This window comes from Macaca nemestrina, chromosome 3 (assembly GCF_043159975.1).
Source record: "Macaca nemestrina isolate mMacNem1 chromosome 3, mMacNem.hap1, whole genome shotgun sequence".
Classification (NCBI taxonomy): Eukaryota; Metazoa; Chordata; class Mammalia; order Primates; family Cercopithecidae; genus Macaca; species Macaca nemestrina.
The window spans coordinates 170,786,438-170,805,465 of record NC_092127.1 but is presented as its reverse complement, the minus strand read 5'-3'; the positions used below and the strand labels follow the sequence as shown (position 1 = coordinate 170,805,465).

At 38.3% G+C, this 19,028-nt stretch overlaps 1 protein-coding gene and 1 pseudogene across 4 annotated transcripts in view; one reads left to right on the top strand and one right to left on the bottom strand.

The window, feature by feature from the left end:
* LOC105487812 (stromal interaction molecule 2) overlaps positions 1–19,028 on the top strand; it is a 167,174-nt gene that overhangs the window by 5,100 nt on the left and 143,046 nt on the right. The window lies entirely within an intron of this gene.
* On the bottom strand, positions 7,919–8,661 carry LOC139362130 (protein PIMREG pseudogene; annotated as a pseudogene).

Here is a 19,028-nt window from a genome sequence, read left to right as displayed (position 1 = left end):
CGTTTTATATTATACATCACTGTTTTTGATTCTGAGACTAATTCTGTTAGATAGCTACTGTTTTTTTTCCTTCCAACTTTTCTTTTGGATTCATTTTTGATTCCAACTTTTATTTTAGATTCATGTGGCAGGTTCATTGCCTGGGTTTTTTGAATGATATTGAGATTTTAGTTACCAGTGATCCTGTCAGCCAGGTACTGAGCATGGTACTTAATAGTTTTTCAACCATTAAGCCCTCCTCCTTACCTCCCCTACAAGTAGTCCTCAGTTTCTATTGTTGCTATCTTCATCTTCATATAGTAGATTAGGAAACATACTGGATGATCTTAAGTAACTTGCCCAAGCTCACATCTAGTAGGTAGCAGAGTTAGAAGTTGTCTAGGGTTTCTCTGATTCCAGCGCTTGGATTCTTAGCAGGTATGTTGTATGCGTCCTTATACAAACAATATGCGATGGATTGTGATTAGACCACAATGGGCTGCAAAGTGTAGGGGAAAGGAAGAGGCTGTTAGAGGACCTGGAGGAGGGCAGGATTTGAGCTGGACCTTGATGTATAGATAGGACTTCTTACGGAGATGAGTGAAAAGGCTTTCTGGGAGGAGACATATCCAAGAATAGGGGGTAAATACTTTTCTTTAGAGTTAAGTATAAGGTATATGTAGAGTAGTGGGGAATGCAAGAAGAAAGAAGGTTGGGGCCAAATTATCAAGAGCTTTACAATTCCCTAGTGTATTCAGCATGTATCAAAATGTCAGCACATCTAAAACTGGGGTACTCATGTGTATACTGGGAAGAATAGGACACCCAGGACAAGTACACATTTTCTTGGCATATGCATTTTATTAGATTATTTGAGAGCTATACAACTAAAGGTTTCTAAATATGCACGTTAGGGAAAATGTACATATATTTTAATTTTTGAGGTAAAGGCATTTTGAACTTTCAGAGTGTTTTGTTAATAAACTCTTGAAGTTACAAATCTATATCCTGTCATTAGGAGGTGAGAGGCATTGTGGTTTTTGAAGATGAGGGGGTGACATGTCCTTTGTGTTTGAGACAGCCAATTCTGGGTGGATGGCAATGAGGAGATAACAGAGATAAGGATGCCAGTTAGGAAACTATTTAGAAGAAGAGGGCTTGAGAATTCTAATTATGTAGTGGCTATGAAAATGTTTAGATGAAATTTTGTAAAATCGACTATATTCTTAGCTTAGAAAGGAATCTGGCTATTTATATGAAGTGTAAGAAATAAAAATTATCTTTAGCATTAAACATACAGAGTTTATAGAATGATTTAAATCAGTATAAGCCCTTGATAAATCCAAGAAGAAACACACTGTTTGTGATAGAGAATCTTATTTCAAATGTGCCCATTTCTTAATATAAAGATTAGTTTTTTAAAAAAATGTAATTGGGTGTATGTGATGATTTACAAAGTCGTTTAAGAAAAACAGTTGCAGATGTCTTTGCCAATTGTTTGATAAGTAAAACCAAAAAACTTTTGATATCTGAAGATAATATATTTGCCATAAAATGCTTATATAAAGCTTTTAGAATTCCATGTGTAAAAAGGATAAGTGTTTCCAGATTGAACTAATGTTAGAAGTCAAGAGTTGAAGGCTCCCCAGACCCCTCAGCTGTGAATAACAATATTTCAGACTAGTGGCATATTACTTATTTCAGTATTAACTTCTAAATTTCATTCCTGTGTGAATTTCAAGCTTAATCTACAGATGATGATTTCTATTGCCAAATCTAAATGGTTTGTTCTTTTCTTTATCCATCTAGATCTCTATATTAGTATATGTTGGATATTCAGTCTTTCTTGACACTTTCTAATTCTACCTTCTGTAACTGTTTTCCTTGACTAGTTTCATTGTTGCTGATTTTAAGGGTGGTTCCCTCTTAAGTCGCTGTTCTCAGCCTCCTGTTCCCCTAGTCTAGCTGAACATTTCCTCCTCGGAGAACTTCATTACTAGGAAAGGTCAAAATTGGGGGTAGGGAACCCCAAGCCAGTGACTGATTTGATTTTTGGCTTTATTTCCTTTGGCCCTTGGTGTGATACAGCACAAGCATCATGGCTGCAGTCCCGAGACTAATTTCCTTTCTTCTGGGCCTTGTCAGCCATATCCTTTAAAGTGAAACAATTTCAGGATTAAGGCTAGGAGCATTTGCAGAATGTTTAATAATGTCTATTCAGTGTTTTCATAAGATAGTGGTAACTCCCCTCCAGTACACACAGGCTGATTGGAGCCACAGAGCCTGGCAGGCGCAGTTTACTTGGACTAACATTCATCTCAGAGCCCAAGTACCTGTATCTGTCCGCGTGTTTCTTTTTGTGTATGAATGTTTTTATGTGTGCTTATGGATCTTGGCCACTGTGTAACTTTTTTTCCTCTAGTCATTTTCACTTTTTCTGCCTCTCTTTGATCTTCCTAAACTTGACATTATATGGAACTGAAACACCTCAAAAACTTTTATTGAATGAAGTGCTGGGATTTTAATTAAAAAAAATGCTTGAAGTGAGTATCTCATTTATGTGATTACAGAATACTAAACAGCCTTATCATAAACAGCCTCATCAAAACCCCCTAGGGTAGTCAAAGTGATTTGTAGTTTCTTAAAATATTCTCAATAAGTAAAAAGTCTTTTTAAACCCTTGTTTGAAGTTTTTGTCTCCTACTCAGCACACTGCAAGTTGCACAGGCCCGTGTTTTCTATTACTGTCTTTTTTATTCTTTTTTAAAAAATCTGATGTTGGATAACTAGATAATCTTAATCCCCCTTCTTTATTCCTATTGTCCAGCAATAAATCTCTAACCTTTTCATTAATGACGTATATGTAATTTTTGCTCTGTTTCCCCAATGCCTTGAACCATTGTTATGTTTAGCTCTTATTTCTGCTTTGCCACACATATTCAGACTCTGTTAATCCTCGCCGTTTCTTTCTTCTGGGTACCACATTAAGAAAGAAAAGCTAAACTGCAATTGTAGGTACCCCTGGCTGTTTTTGAATTGAATTTGCATACCCTCTGATGTTTATTCCGTGTTTGTTTGGGGTCGTACGCTGTAGCTCATGCCTGTAATCCCAGCACTTTTCGAGGCCAAGGTGGGCAGATCACTTGAGCCCAGGAGTTCGAGACCAGTCTGGGCAACATGATGAAACCCCATCTCCTCAAAAAATACAAAAAAATTAGCTGGGCGTGGTGATGTGCCCCTGTATTCCTGGCTACTCAGGAGGCTGAAATGGGAGAATCAGGTACCTGAGCCTGGGGGAAGTTGAGTCTGCAATAAGCCTTGATCAGGCCACTGCACTCTGGCCTGGGCAGCGGAGTGAGACCCTCTCTCAAAAAAAAAAAAAAAAAAAAGGAAAAAAAAAGTTTGTTTGGTTCTAGGTCTGTTATATGGGTCCTAAACAGAACTATAGAAGGTTAAAGTGAGAAAGTCAGTCATTGGTGAATATGTCTGTGTGTGCATAGAGTTTTAAACAATATTTAGTGATTGTTTTGTACCAGCTATGGTATGAGTAACTGGAAATACAAAGATGCTGAAATTGACCATTTAAAAACATTTATTATTTATTTATTTTTAGAGATGTAGTCTCACTCTGTTGCCCAGGCTGGAGTGCAGTGACAGGATCATAGCTCACCGCAGCCTCAAACTCCTAGACTCAATCAGTCTCCCCGCCTCAGCCTCCCAGGCTGTGAGGCACCACAGATGGCTAATTAAAAAAAATTTTTTTTTAAATGTAAACCTGAAAATTGCCTGAGATTGGATTGCATAATCTAAAAATAGGAAAATGTATATAAATATTTTGGTTCTTAAAAGACCACTACTGTGGTAGCTTATCTAGTATCCTTGCTACATTTACTGAAAATACCTGTTAGAGATATCTGCACTGCTATGTTCTTTTCAGCATTTTTCACAACAGCCAAGATATGAAACAACCTAAGCATTCATCAGTGAATGCATAAAGAAAATGTGATACATATGCACATGCACCATGAAATATTATTCAGCATTAAAAAAGAAGAAAATCCTGCCATTTGCGGCAACATGGATGAATGTGGAGGACATTATGCTTAGTGAAATAATGCAGACCATAGAAAGACAAATACTGCATGGAATCTGAAAATACCAAACTTACAGAAACAGAGTAGAATGGTGGTTACCAGGGGCTAGGGAAAGGAGTAAATGGAGAGATGTTGAAACTTCAAGTACAAAGATTCAGTTATGCAACATAAATAAGTTTGGAGATCTAATGTACAACAATATGACTGTAGTTAATAGTGTCGTATACTGTACTTGAAATTTGTGAAGAGGGTAGACCTTAAGAGTTCTTAACATACCAAAAAAAAAAAAAAAAGGTAAGAATGTGATGTGATGGATTATGTGAATTTGCTTCATTGTGGTGAATATTTCATACTGTATGCATATATCAGATCAAATTGTATGTCTTAAATATATCTACTTTTTGTCATTATGCCTCACTGAAGTTATAAACAAATACAAGAATATTTATTGGAAGTATTAAAAAATAAGTCCCCTTTCCCCCTTCTTTGGAACAAAGTATAATTATAAATATAGTTTAAAAAATTTTAACTGGTATATAATAGATGTACATGTTTTCAGGTATCATTCCTTTTTCACTCTTTAGTATACTTTATTAAAAAACAAGCAAGCAAACACAAAATTTCAGTGAGTCCTATGTGCCAGATACCAGTAGGTGTTTGGAATTTCAAGATCAGTAAGATATTCACCCTACCTTGTAGTCTGCTAGAAGGCATATCCACTTAAAGGGTGATGATAGTTGTGATAAGGGTAAAAGGGCCTAAGGCTATGTGCTGTATTTTACTGAATTACAAAGATGGAGTTACTAATTTTGATGTGGAGATGCAGGTTGTTAGTGAATCCTTTTTTTTTTTTTTTCTTAAATATCCAGAGTAGAAGTGTCTGCCGAGAATGTATGAGTTTGTCAGATGGAGAAAGGCATGGTGGAAAACCAGAGGTGTGAAGCGAGGAAGCTGGGTGGGGAGTGACGATTATTATAGGCATTGACATTTGAGAATGCTAAATATGATTGTGAATTACCAAATACCCAGGATGACAGAGTCAATGCTGGGCCCTTTTGCAGTGCAGCATCATCCATATTTGCATGTGGGATTTAAATTTTTGCCAGGCATTTTGTGTGTTTTATCCAATTTAATCCTTAGAGAATCCCTGTGAGGTTATCTCCATGAGTTAGGACATCTAACAGAAATTTAGGATTGCTCTCAAATAGTTTGTACTTTAAAAATCCCCCAGTGCCAAGGATCTTCATGTTAAGCATAAGGTATATATGGAGTTGAATCAGGAAATGAGGCTGGAGAAGGAGCAGATACAAACATTGTGATTAATTTACATTCTAGATCTTTATTGTCCAATGGCCTTAGGAGTTCCTCCTTCCTTTATTTTTGGTAAATAACAAAATTTTGCTATTAAATATTCCAAAATCTTGGAATACGACTCCTATAGAATATATCTGAGGCCCAGTAATTTGTCCTTTTTAAAATTAAACTTTGACTCGGTTTGTTCAGTTTGACTCAGCTTTTCGATAAATGCGTAATTGCTGTTTGTGCTTTGTTTTCATAAATACAAGGATGATGGAATGTAATTTTTAAGAAGCATAGCATCTTATATCTTGAACTTTTATCTGGCCCATAAGTTTGTTTTCACCTTTTTTTTTTTTTTTTTTTGGTAGAGACAGAGTCTGGGTATGTTGCCCAGGGCTGATCTCAAATTCCTGGGCGTAGGCAATCCTCCCACCTCGCCCTGCAAAGTGCTTAGATTATGAGTATGAGCCACCATGCCTGGCCTGTTTCCACTTTTGTATAGTGTGATGAAGGGCATAGCCTCTAGACTAGAGCAGGATTTTCTTAGTTTGAATCCCAGTCTGACAGTGGTTTTGTAATTTTGGGTAGATGATTCAGTCTGTTAGCGCCTAAATTTCCTTATCTCTAAAATGGGCTGCAAAGAATAAATGAATAACTCTATGTATGCTTAGAATAGAGCCTGGCAAGGGTAAGTATTCAGGTATTATTGACTTACATTATTCTTTTTATCTGTAGATACAGAGGTAAGATAGTTGTAGAAATATGCTTTGATTTATTGAGTGTCATTAAGATATTTTATGTTGCATTTTAAAAAGTACGAAGACATAGTTTGAAGCAGTTAGTTGATCTAAATAACTGGACCACAAATGATCCGAGATTAGTTAAAACTCTCTAGAAATATGAAGCTAAGTATAGACGGTGACATTGAGAAGCACCATGATATTAAAAAAAATTAATTGTATCATAAGCCTGAGTCATTTTGTACCTTTATTTATATCATTTAAAGATTTAAAGCATTTTGCAGTTGAAATGTTAGACTTTAAAATCTTTAATGTATGAGTTTAAAGGTTTATTATAAAAAATTTAGAACATACTGAAAAGTAAATATAGAAAATACATCTACTTCAACAGCTAAAAATAACAAAGATGGACCGGGCGCGGTGGCTCACGCCTGTAATCCCAGCACTTTGGGAGGCCGAGTCGAGTGGATCACGAGATGAGGAGATCGAGACCATCCTGGCTAACACGGTGAAACCCCATCTCTACTAAAAATACAAAAAATTAGCCAGGCATGGTGGTGGGTGCCTGTAGTCCCAGCTACTTGGGAGGCTGAGGCAAGAGAATGTTGTGAACCCAGAAGGTGGAGTTTGCAGTGAGCCGAGATCACGCCACTGCACTCCAGCCTGGGTGACAGAGTGAGACTCCGTCTCAGAAATCAAAAACAAAAAACAAAGATAACATCAAAATTTTGTTTTTTGCAATCTTATAGATATGTATGCATATTGATATATTTAATAATAGGCTCATAGAGTGATTTTTTAAAAATGTGAAATTACTTAGTAAATATTTGAATGCCAAGTATATTACAGGCATGTGATAAGTTAAGTATTGGGGATACAAAGATGAATGAGATTGAGGTTTTTGTTCCCATGGAGCTTGCATTTCAGTTGGGAAGATAGAAAATACAAATGCTATTTTGAGTTGTGAGAAATGCTATTAAGGAACAAAAGAGACATAAAATAGAAAATAATGTGGGGGCAGTTTTTAATTTAGGTAGGCTAGAGAAGGCTTCTAAGAAGGTCACATTTAAGGTGGCATCTTGAAGGACAATAAAGAGCCAAGTCTGAAGAACTGGGGAATAGCATTCCACACGGACAGAGACTTTGAGGCAAGACAGAATTGGAATTATTTGAAGAAGTGAAAGAGTATCGTTTTGACCCAGCATCTTGAGGGAGGGGGAATGTCGGATGAGATCTGGCTATAGAAAAGGGAAGGACTGGATGGTACAGAGCCGCATAGACCTTATTACCTTATGTTTGGGTTTAATTCAGAGGGTAACAGGCCGGGAGTGGTGGCTCACACCTGTAATCCCAACACTTTGGTAGGCCGAGGCAGGCAGATCACCTGAAGTCAGGAGTTCAGCCCAGCCTGGCCAACATGGTGAAACCCCATTTCTACAAAAATACAGCAATTAGCCAGGCATGATGCTGGGTGCCTGTAATCCCACCTACTCAGGAGGCTGAGGCAGGAAACTTGCTTGAACCCTGGAGGTGGAGGTTACAGTGAGCTGAGATCATGCCATTGTACTCCACTTCAGCCTGGGTGACAGAGTCAGACTCCATCTGGAAAAAAAAAATGTTTTTTCCATTCTCGTTGCTACCATGTTAGTTCTGAACTAAACCATTTTGGCTAGATGTGGCCAGAGCAGGGGGACTCTAGGCCCCTTGTTAGGTTCTTGTTAGCAGTGGCCCAGGGTTACTAATGACTCCTTTGTCCAGGAAGCTCCTGGGGAAGCACAGACATCCTTGGGTATGAAGTTTTGGTGATCAGACAGGGCTTGTTTCCTGCAGGGCACTTCCTCTGTCATCAGTGAGAGAGACGCTCATGTCACCACTCTCTTCTGCCATAATGGCTTCGTCCAGCTCTTGGGACAGCTTCTGGAGATGCTGTTCTGCCTCCACAGGCTTTAGGTCACTGTCAGACTCGCTGGGAGAGCAGAGGGGCTCTGTCAAGGAGTAAGGGCTCTGGAAGGCAGACTCCTGCCTCAACTGCCGTAGTGGGTATGTACGTGAACCCATCTGGGCAGAGAGGCAGTGATGCTCCTTCTCCCAGAGGTCTGCGGCTGAGTGGGCAGGGGCGCCTCCAGACAGCTGGGTGCTCTTCTGGCTCAGGCTGTGAGTCGGGGATCCACTGCTCTTCTGTGCCCCTCTCTTCCTCTTCCTGGCCTTCACCTGAGTCTCCACTAGCCACTTGGTGTCAGGACTCTTGGATTCTCTGGTACTTGGCATCCAAGGCACTCTTAGCTGAGCGAGCTGCAGCCTGGAGGCTCTGCTGCCCTGGCTCTGGGGTTTCCAAGTGTTTCCAGGAGGGGTCTCCCCAGAGGTTGAGGTTGACGGCTGTCAGGGGCAGCCTCCTTTGGAACTGTCTGCACAGGGAACCCAGGGCTGTGGCAGAGGTCTCTTGGATGGCTGGCCACAGGCTGCAGCTCCTTGCTGTCCTCAAGCTGCTCCTGGTGCTGGAGAGATCTCCAGCGCACAGAGGCCCCTACAGCCTGCCACCGAGAAGCCATCTGCCTGCCCAAGAGTCTTGTCTAACCATTAGGCCCCAGCACCCCCAACGTCCACCTGACACTAAGTACTGTTAAGTACTTTTAGGAAGAACTGTGGCACATCTTTATTGGTGACTAGTAACTTCTAGTGGACACATGTTATAGGATCAGCTTTCAGTTCTTCATTTACATAAACTGAGCAGTTATTAATATATTACTCATTTGGCCTAAGTTATGAACTCTCCTCTTTTAATGGATAATTTCATATCTTTTCGAGTTTAGGGAAATAAAAGAATGGATTATTTAAAATGTTACAATTTTATTTATAGTCTCACAGATTTTAAGAACATTAAAAAGTGCTGGTTAATATGAAATTGGAAGTAGTAAAATTGATAAGTATTAGGCATAGACTGTGAGGTTATATTGTGCCACTTAGTTGTGGAGGATATTTATTCAATAAATGTTTGAATGTCTACTATGTGCTAGACAGGAGACACTTTTTAGATGCCGGAGAAGTAGGAGAAAACTAAACTAATGAAGTTGCTGCTGTCATAATTTTACTTTTAATGCTGTGGTCGTTTGTTGGGCAGTTGTAGTTTTGCTATGTGCAGTATGTGGTCTTAGAATAAAATTGGCAGCTTCTTCACATTATGATTGCTACGCATTCCAGTACTCACTAGTTTGCACATTCCTCTAATTGAAACTGAATGGCACACTGGTTTTATTTATTAATCTTTTAACTCATAATATCAGTTATACAAATCACAATGATAAATCTCTTTGAGTTTTATTCAAAGCATATCCATATTCTTAACTTACAATCAAGTTTAACTTAGTGTAATAGACCTAGAATTAGAAGTCAGATCTATTAACTCCTAGTTTTGTGTTATTTTTGCCATATGCTGTATAGTATTTTTTATGAGATTTGTTTAAAAATCTTATAGAAATATGCACATATGCTGGTCCTCTGAATGTAACTAAACTTATATATGAATAATCTATGATGAGTTGTTTAAACGTGTTTATAACATTATCTGGTAACTTTTATAGTGTACTAAAAATTTAGTTTTACATTTTGAAGTCTTTAAGTTTGTTTTCAGGCAGGTGACTGGTCATGATAGAGTCATCGTAAGCCCTAAATACGTTAATAATTAGGATTATTTCTTTCTTCGTGTTCTAGATTAGTAAAGGAGTAAGAGGCTGGTATGAGTCTCAGGCCTCTAATTTATAATGTAACAACATGAGAACAGACTCTGTAGGAATGAAAAGATAGTAAGTCTTTGTATTTAGTCAGTCTTTAAGATTTCTAGATAAATGGGAGCTGTTTTTAAATACAAATTCCCAAGCAAGACATGATATGTTTATAGACAATTCCTTTCTAATTATTATGGGGATGTTCTTGAAAAATCTTATACTAGGAAAATTTCAAATTGAAAAACAGACCTTTGGGAAAAATAGGCTTCAGACAGTCTGGAGCCCCACAAAAGCCCTTATTAATATTTATATTTGCTAAAAGAAAGTACCATGGTAATCATTTGCATGTTCTGAATTAGTAATTCAGAAAAGTTAGTTTCCATTTATCATCCTTTTATTATTAGGAAGAGTTCAGTATTTCCTTCTGTAGCTTATGAGATGTTTGAAAACCCATGTTCGCTTGTAGTAGATAGTATGTACACAAAGGAGCATATTAGCGGCTCAGTGTCCAATCCATTGAAAAGCTAGATGTCTTGTTTTTGTTACTTGGAATTGTTGATTCACATGTCTTAGGAGTCCACACGGTCTCAGACATGTTGATTGATTTGGATGAATCAAATGGAAAAGGTTTGGGGTAAACTTATTTAAGAAGTCTTTTAATTTCTCCGCTACTATGGATGAAACCACTTCAGTAACAGAGTATTGGTAAAATTAGAATTCTTCCTCTAGAGGCTTTATGTTAAGACATGAGGATGTTGGACAGTCTCTCCTGGCTCTGTTCCCACCACTTAGGTAGGTCTTTGGATTGTAGCACTTTCCCACTTTTGAGTCACAGGGATACACTTTTAAGGCCAAGTGAACTTTACATAGGTTTCCTTTAACTCAGGGTTGCATTTTAAAAAGTATTAACACTGGCTCTGCCTTGCGTTACTCTTATCAATCTCTAGATCCCTTCTTTTCCAGTTACTCTAATGTAAAAATTCTCACAATAGTGGAAATGAGAAACCATAGATAAATTTGTGGGTCATTAGAATTTTCATAAATTGGAATTATCATCTAGAGGACTTACTAAATTTATATATAATAATCGTTTTTGTAACTCATAACCAAATTCTTTTATTTAATGTACTTGCTGAAAATTGACAGTTTTTTGGCCAAAGTACTAGTCAGTGTCTTCATTGGTTTAGTGGCTTTTGGCAGAAAACTATAGTATGTGTTTAATTATTGGATTATACTTTACAGCTCAGGTTTTTTCTGTCTCTTACTGTCTTTTTTTTCTGTTTTAGACCATTTGAGTTTTTTTTTTTCGCGTGGAGATGGTAAATAGAATGTCATCTTTTTATCGGTGATAGAAATATTTTTACAGTATCTGTTACATATGTACTTTCCAATAGTTAGTTATTTCAAGCTATATTGTTTTGTATTAACCTTTTGCTTTGACTTGCCTGATTTAAGGTAACTATAACTTAACCAATTTTAAGAGGGCTTTCTGACCTCTTTGGATCTTGGTTGTCTTTTGTTAATTTTGGAAAATCTTGGCCATTATCTTTTCAGATAATTCTTTTTTCCTTTGCTTTCTCTAGTCTCCCTTGGGACAACAATTAAGTATATGTTAGACTATTTGTTAATGGTGTTTCCTTACAGTTTCTTTATTTAAAAAAACACCTCTCGCCTTTTTTTTCTGTTTCAGTTTGGATGACTCCTGTTGACCTAAGTTCATGAATAATCCTGTCAAAGGGATTCTCCATCTTTGATAAATTCCTATTTTTAATTTTAGCATTCCTATTTGACTCTCTTATAGTTTCCATATCCCTACTAAAATTTCGTATCTGTTCTTATGTTGTCCAGATCTTTTCTTTTACCTCTTTTAACATATTTTTGAATCATAGTTATTTTAGCATCTCTGATTAGTTCCAACATCTAGGTAATCTCTGTTTGGTTCTGTTGTTTGCTTTATCTCTTAACGATGGGTTTTTTTTTTTTTTCCTTTTAAATGTGTCTCATAATTTTTGAATGATAGAAGAACCTGTGTCTAGAAATGGGTATACCTCCTCTGTCACACTGTTAGTATGGTAGGTTGAGTTAGTTTTGTCATTACTTGGGCTGGATATGGCTCTGTTGTTACTATCATCACGTTTAGTGCACCACAGACCTGAATTTCTCTGGCGGCGGGTTGCTGTTATTTTGTGCTTTGGATGGACTGAGTGGTGTTCCTGCTTGCTGTGGTTTGAACATTTGTCCTCTCCAAAACTCCTGTTGAAATTTAATTGCCCTTGTAACAGTACTGAGAAATGGGACCTTTAAGCGGTGCTTTGACCATGAGAACTCTGCCCTCATAGATGGGATTCATGTTATATAGGGCAAGTGTGGCTCCCTTTTGTCTCTCTCTCTTTGCCCTTCTGCCATGTAGTGACTCAGCAAGAAGGCTGTAGCTAGATGCTGGTGTCTTCATCTTGGACTTCCCAGCCTCCAGAACAGTGAGGAAATATAAATGGATTGCTGTTCTTTATAAATTACACTGTCTCAGATATTCTGTTATGGCTGCGCAAAGGGACTAAGACACTGCTCTGTCGGCAGCTGTCAGCAACATCCTGTTCTATAGTAGATTCTTTTTTATATGGGGTAGGTTTGTAATGGGGGTGGAGAAGTTCTTGGTTTTCCTGGTCTACTTTCAGTCTTAGGTAGGGCTTGTGAGCCTGAGTCTTGAGAGTAGAACCTTTTCGGTCTTCTCCTCTCCCCCTAATCTTTCCCCTCCCATGGCAGCCAAATTGTGTCTTATGACTGAGGTAGTACTTGGGACGGAGAGTTGTCTGTCCTTCCTCTAGCAGTAGTGTACTCCTGCTTAGTTTTGGTATGGGATCATGGGTCAGGAGGGTCTCTGTGTCCTTGAAGTGTAGTAGTCTTTTACTTCTGTCTCTCCCCTAGGAACAGTGGATCTTTGCCTGGGCGTTGTGGGTGGGAGAGGTAATTACCTGCTTCTCCTAGTCTGTAATTGTCTCTCAGACTCTGACTAATCCTGATTTTTGGTATATCTCTTTTTCCTTTCCTTCCAGGTTTCGGGTTCTGTTCTCTTATTTAGTCCCTCACTTGTATTCCCCATCTGTATTAGTTCATTTTCACACTGCTATAAAGATAGTCCCTGAGACTGGGTAATTTATAAACAAAAGGGGTTTAATTGACTTGCACTTCCACCTGGCTTGGGAGGCCTCAGGAAACTTACAATCATAGCAGAAGGTGAAGGGGAAGCAAGGCACATCTTACATGGCGGCAGGAGAGAGAGAGAGAGAGAGAGAGCAAGGAAGTGCCACACTTAAAACCATCGGCTCGCATGAGAACTCCCTCACTATCATGAGAACAGCATGGGAGAAACTGCCCCTGTGGGCCAGTCACCTCCCATCAGGATCTCCCTCCACACATGGAGATTGCAATTGGAGATCAGATTTGGGTGGGGACACAGAGCCAAACCATATCACCATCTGACTTTTGACTGTATTTTAGTGTTTTCTTGTCGCTTTGTCTCCCGTCATGTGCTCTTTTTGTATTGCATTCAGCTTGACTCATCAGCCTGTAAGTAGGCCAGTAAACTTTTCAATTACTTTTGTGACTCAGAAACTTACCTATTATTCTAGTTAATCTACTTGACTGTGTATTTACTTAACTGTGTAATCTACATGACAGTGTAGATATTGCATTTTTGTATAATTTGTACCAAAAATCTCTAATGAGGATTTCATGGTTTCACTTAGTTGATTTCACAGTCTAACGGTTGTGAAACTGTTAATCTTTTTTTACCTGCCTGTGGTGAAGAGTGCATAGTTTTGTAGAAGGATTATGGGATTGAGTCAGATGACCTGGGATATTATACCATTTCTTTTATCTGCTTTTCTATTCATCTACAAAACATTTATTGAATACCCTTTTTTTTTTTTTATTCTAGGTGGTGAGATGTTATGACTATGACTTCTGATAGCTTTAATTTATCGAGTACAGTCACTGTGTTAAGTGTTTTTCATAGGTTCACATTTAATTCTCCCAACAACTCTCTGAGAGCAATAGGTATTATTTGTAGTAATTATTTGAGGAAACTGAAGGACTATATAAGTATCATGTCATTACCTCATAGATAGTAAAGAGAAGCAAGCCTTCCACAAACATTAGTAATGTTTCATCTCACGGATGCTTCATAGTATACATAACTATTCCTTATTATTAGAAACACACTGTAAGTTTTAGCTTTGTAAGTAATGATTCAGCCAGAGTCCTAAGAGGTATACTTGATTGTTCTGGGCCCTCATTGCCTACATTCTGACCTCCTGCCAGCAAATACTATGGGTTCTAGGCACTACATTATGTCTTGAGTTTCTCTGCTTTTTTCTATTTTCATTGCCATCACTCTGGTCTAGGCTACCGTTCCCTCTTACTGGGATTCCTGCAGTACCTTCCTAACTTCTTGTTATCGTTCTTTACCTTCTGCATCCTAATCTCAGAAGACTGTACACATAAGGTAATTTTCTCCCCCTCTTTAATGACTTCTCACGTAATTATGATAGAATAGAAACCTTTCACACTGACCTGCAAATCACTGCATGATCTGGCCCCTGTCTACCTTTGTAGCTTCATCTGTTTTTACCGTTTCCATCTACCCAGCTTCCTTTCTGCTGCTGGAGTATGTGAAACTCTTTCTTTGTTTCTGGGCCCTGGCACTTGAGGTTTCCCATGTCTTGATTGTTCTTTCTCAGCTTTTTGCATGTTTGGATGTAGTATATTTTCGGTTTTGTATTTTTCTCAGGACTTTTTTTGGTGACTTCCTATAGGAGCAGGCTCAGTCTGTACTGTCTCGATAAACATAAACAGTATTTTGTTAATTTCCTTTATAATACTTATAACCAGAAATTACATTTTAATATGCTTATTAACTTGTTACCTGTACTTATCCACAGAAATATAAGCTGCAAAAGGATTGGGCCCTTGTAGTATACTACTACATGTAGTATCTAGATAGTACACAGTGTCTCATAGGTACTCCATAAAACTTTTTGGATGAATGCCTTGGTTCATACCTTTTGTGCATAAATCTTCATATATATATATGTATACATTTTTTTCCCCTAAGAATAGACAGCCAAATTAGAATTAAGCTAGAGGAAATATTTAATGCATTTTAAACCAGATACGGTAACTTAAATGTTTTAGAAATGATTTTTTTCGAAGACCTTAGGATTCTTGAAATGGGTACTATGTTATCTCATATTTCATTCTTACATACGTAGGTTTTCTTATTTTGAACTTGGAAAATAGAAGTGTAGACAAGAATAAAACAAATTGTACTCTTCAGAAAGAACCATTTTGGTATTGTTCTATTTTATATGTATATGTGGTATTATTTTAAGTGGTTGTGCTATGTTCTGAATATGTGTATTTCCCCAACATTTATATGTTGAAACCTAACCCTCAAGGTGATGGTAGTACTAAGAGGCCGAGTGTTTGGGAAGTGATTAGGTCATAAAGACAAAACCCTTATGAATGGGATTAGTGCCCTTCTAAAAGAGGCCAGAGGGGGCCGGGCGTGGTGGCTCATGCCTGTAATCCCAGCTCTTTGGGAGGCCGAGGCATGCAGATCACCTGAGGTCAGGAGTTTGAGACCAGCCTGGCCAATATGGTGACACCCTGTCTTTACAAAAAATACAAAAATTAGCCAGGTGTGGTGGTGCATGCCTGTAGTCCCAGCTACTTGGGAGGCTGAGGCAGAAGAATGGCTTGAACTCTGGAGGCAGAGGTTGCAGTGAGCTGAGATTGCACTGCTGCACTCTAGCCTGGGCGACAGAGCGAGACTCCATCTCAGGAAAAAAAAAAAAAAAAAAAAAAAAAGCCACTTTTGCCCTTCCCTTCTGCCATGTAAGGATATAACAACAAGGTGCCACCTATAAAGCAGGAGAGCCCTCACCAGACACTGAATCTGCTGGTGCCTTTATCTTGGACTTCCCAGCCTTTAGAACTATAAGCAAAAAAATTGCTGTTCTTTCTAAATTACCCAGTATAAGGTATTTTGTTATAGCAACCTGAATGGACTAAGACAAGTTGCAATCCTTTTAGATAGAATTTTGCATCTTTTAAAAATCCAGCGTATCCTGAGCTTTTTCTTAACTATTAAATGGAATGGAAGATATAAATTGCTTACTCATTGTTGGATAGATTCCCATTGTTGGATAGATTGTTTTGAGTTTTCTTTAAAAAATATTGTTATAGGCCGGGCACGGTGGCTCAAGCCTGTAATCTCAGCACTTTGGGAGGCCGAGACGGGCGGATCGTGAGGTCAGGAGATCAAGACCATCCTGGCTAACATGGTGAAACCTCGTCTCTACTAAAAAAAAAAATACAAAAAAAAAAAAACTAGCTAGGCCAGGTGGCGGGCACCTGTAGTCCCAGCTACTCGGGAGGCTGAGGCAGGAGAATGGCGTAAACCCGGGAGGTGGAGCTTGCAGTGAGCTGAGATCCGGCCACTGTACTCCAGCCTGGGCGACAGAGCGAGACTCCGTCTCAAAAAACAAACAAAAAAAATTGTTATAAACATTTATTTGCGTAAATCTTTTCTGCACTTTGGATTTTAAGGGCACCTTCCTAGAAGCATACTATTAAATTAAAAGATACAAATATTTTAAGGTTTAAAAAATACATATTTGTGTATATTTACTGACAGATTGCTTTCTGGAAGGATTGTGTTTTTGAGTGCCCAATAGTGTTTTTATTGAAAAATAATCTTTGGTATTTTCAGTGAAATGTCATGTTTTTATTTCTTTGATTATTTAGAGTATGATTGATTTCCCTTTTCTGTGTTGTTAAATACACTGTCCCTTGTAATTGGGGGTTGAGATTGCTCTGGTAAAAGATGTGTAAAACTAATGAGAAGATGAAGACTGATTCTTTTCTGACATTCTCTTATGGTGATTCTTGTAAAAATGTGATATCATGTAAAGGGTTGAGCTTTCTACTAATAATAAGTTAATTGCGGTTTCATTTTTTCCAGTTTTGTAAAGTTTCAGTTGTTGCTAATTTTTTTCCCCCAATTGTAATTCTACTTTTGATCTTAGCCAAAAGGCCGAGAAGCAGTGCCCCCTTGTAATTCTGGTTTTATCTAGAAACCTAGTTTCTTAAATTTCTTTCTTTTTGTTTTTCTTTCTGTTTTTTTTTTTTTTTTTTGGAGACAGGGTCCGGCTCTGTCACCCAGGCTGGAGTGCAGTGGTGCCATTGTAGCTCACTGCAACCTCCGCCTTCCAGGCTCAAGTGATCCTCCTGCCTCAGTCTCCTTAGTAGCTGGGGGTGAATTCAGGCATGTGCCACCATCCCCAGCTAATTTTTGTGTTTTTTTTGTAGGAATGGGATCCCCCTATATTGCCCTGGTTGGTCTTGAACTCCCAGGCTCAAGCAGTCCTCTGCCTCGGCCTTCCAAAGTGCTGGTATTACATGAGCCACTATGCCTGGCCCATTAGTCTCTTGTTATGGCTTGAACTATTATATGTAAATCCAGGTGTTGTCTGTGTGTCTTTTTTTAAATTAAGATGGAGTCTCACTCTGTTGCCGAGGCTGGAGTACAGTGGCGCCATTTTGGCTCACTGCAACCTCCACTGCCTGGGTTCAAGTGATTCTCATGCCTCAGCCTCCCACGTAGCTGGGACTACAGGTACGCACCACCACATCTGGCTAATTTTTTTTGTATTTTTATTAGAGACGGGGTTTCACCATGTTGGTCAGGCTGGTCTCAAACTCCTGACCTCAGGTGATCCACCCACTTTGGCCTCCCAAAGTGCTGGGATTACAGGTGTGAGCCACCGCACCCGGCCTTGTGTGTCTTTTCTACCATGGGGACTGATGATCAAAGAAACCTGCCCTGAAGCATGAGAAAGAGGGAGGGTTGGGAGGAAAACTGTGTGAAATAAAGGAATGAACTAGGCTTTATAAATAAACTTGCATATAAATTGCATATTATTTGCCAACTCAGAATCCTTTGCTTCAATTTCTCCTTGGGTTAAAAATAAAGAGATAGTCACTGTCTTTAAAGGTCATGGTAAGGATTAAATTGAAAACATGTACGTACATACCTGTCTTACATTGTATATAATTTGGTGTTCAGTGAATTAGGTATTTTTTTCCCTTGGGAAATAGAGGGATTGGCACAATGTCTTGGAATTACTGTATTATAGAAACACAGGAATGAGATATACTAGTATATGCTAGGACATTGCCTGGGGTGCTGAAAGTGTATAATAAGTTACATTATGGTGGGTAAAGCAGTTTAACAGATCCATTCTTTGTAACACAGCTGCAGTAAAAATAGAATTGTATAATTAAACTACAGTATGAAAAGACTCTTTGAAGGTTAATTTACAAATGAAAATTTACTGCTATGTTTGTTAATCTCTTTGAAGGAGACTTAATGCTGTATCAAATGTTCCTTTTTTAATTGACAGAAACAAAGCACTATGTACATGGCTGTGCTGAGTGAGCCATGTAAATCTGTAAGGTTATGTGTTTTGGTATGATGGTAATAGCTTATTTTCATATTATATAGCCATGAAATTGATCCTTGGCATTTATCTTCCTCTTTGAAAAGTTACTCTGAGTAATAGTATTATCAGGTTGTTACCTGGATTAATATGTCACAAATGGATGAGCCTCTCAGCAAACCAGGGAAGTTATCTCAAATGGGACTGAAATAATGGGATTAGATACCTGAGTTCCTTATGCTAACTCTAGAATTCACCCAAATGCAAGTTGGGCTTGAGAGTTACAGCCAATCATCTTTATAACGAACCAGTTCCTGCAAATAGCCCTGAGCCCCTTCGATGTGGGAGACTGTGTGTGCCTGGTTAGGAAGGTGAAAAAGATGAAATAAAATGTGTTCTCCAGTAAAAGAGACTTAGGCCATTTTAGTGAGGGTGAACAACATACCTACTTAATAGGGTTGTTGTGAGCAATAAAGATCAGTATAGGAAAATGTTTAGTACAGTGTTTTCTACATAGTAACTCTTAGAAAGCATTAGCTGTTACTGTATTTTAAAATCCTACAGTTTCCTTCTATGATGATGCTCTACTTAAAATGGTTATTTAATTCTTAAGCCTGTTTGTTATAAAGGTTTAGAAAAGAACCAGAATAACTTATTGCTTCTACTGCAACTACTTTAGGACATTTAAATATA